This window comes from Benincasa hispida, chromosome 5 (genome assembly GCF_009727055.1).
Source record: "Benincasa hispida cultivar B227 chromosome 5, ASM972705v1, whole genome shotgun sequence".
NCBI classification, from domain to species: Eukaryota; Viridiplantae; Streptophyta; class Magnoliopsida; order Cucurbitales; family Cucurbitaceae; genus Benincasa; species Benincasa hispida.
The window spans coordinates 52,620,398-52,622,075 of NC_052353.1; positions in this window are offsets into that span (position 1 = coordinate 52,620,398).

The following is a 1,678-nucleotide window of genomic DNA, read 5'->3' on the forward strand; positions in this document are numbered from 1 at the left end:
GGAGATAGTCTCCCGATGGGTATATCGCGACCAAACTCCCGACGACTGAACCATTTCTCGACGAATTCAAGCGTCGGGAAAAAGGCTATTTTCTTATAGTGTGCATATGTGAATTATTGGCTCGAGAAAGGTGTAGATGTTTTAACTATTAAACTATGTTAGAGTTGACAATTGTCAAATTTTCTTTTGAATATATTACAATTATGAATATTCACAACTAAAATGGGATCGAAATAATTAATTGGAAGGAAAATTAAAAAAATGTGTGTGTATGTTGTTGGGATTGGTGTCTTAATTCTCCCGGAGTCTCGTAGTTTGTAAACAGTTTGTACACATTGTTAATAATAAAATAAATGTTATTTTATTTGCATTTACTCATATCTAATAAACTAAGATCTGTGGTTAGTTTATGTAAACTTAAGCATGTATGTGAGACATACAAGTGGATCATGCCTTAAGTAATAACCTAAATTGTCTATAGTATAAGGATAAAGGAGGGATACCTTATCCTGGTGACACTACGGATACGACTTGCTTTGTAGTATTTACAAGTGTTGTAAAGTACTACAAATGGTTTGATCTTGACTATTCATGTGGAGACATGAGAGTGGGGATGTTCTATACAAAGAGTTTGTATAAGACCAGACTATGAGATGATTTGTCTCTTTATATAACGCTGTTGATAATTGAGACTTACATTTCACTAAAACGACCATAGGTGACATGACCTTAATCTTGAGTGTTTTGGGAACTCCTGCCTATGAAGACAGTCATTTCATTAGTATGAGTGAGAGTGGCTAGATTACCAACTCAACAAGCCTACCTTTTTGGGGATTCGTCTGATTAGGGAGTTGGGAACTCAGCTACACAAGATGGAATTCACTCCTTCCCCGAAGCAAGGGTAAGTAGTTAAATTGCTCCCTTAAGGGCTGATTTTGGGTCTTGAACATAGTGGTCACACTCTCTATTTGGAAGAGAGAACTCAGTTATTGTAGGACTATGACTTATTGTTCATTAGAGGAATCAGTGGTACTTAAGAAGTTAGATGTAGCTATAGGAGAAAAACGTTAAATTGGCCCAACTGTACTTACAAGCCATTTGTGAAGGGTTATCGCACTGTTGATTGGTTATATGGACACAAAAATAGATTTGAAGTAAGAAAAGCGCAACTGTCGGTCTTTAGTGGAGTGCCCGACAGTTAATGGATGGTGGATCTCGTGACTAAAAAGTTTAGTCAGTTATTCACGTACCATTAGAGCTTCAAGCTACAGGTCCATAAGGTCCCCTTGGTAACTCAATGGGTTCAAGTTAAGAATCAGCTTTTGGGTTAGTTTGAAGTATTCAAATTAACAAGAGGAAATTGAAGTATATGTGATATAATTGGTGTGATGTATTAGATACATTATTTGAGGAATTAATATAAATATGACTTATATTAGGTATCATAAAATAGAAAAATAATTGTGGTTTATATGTTTCATATGATGAAATATTAAAACTATAGGTTATAAATATTATTTGATACGTTGGTTATCATATTTTTTTATAATAATTAATTATAAGATAATTATTACTTTTTCTCTAATAACCAATTGAGTGGGAGGTTATTGGAAGTTTTATAGTAACCGTGAGATAAAAGGAAAATTGTTTTCCTAATTTTAGTAGTTCTTCCATTCGG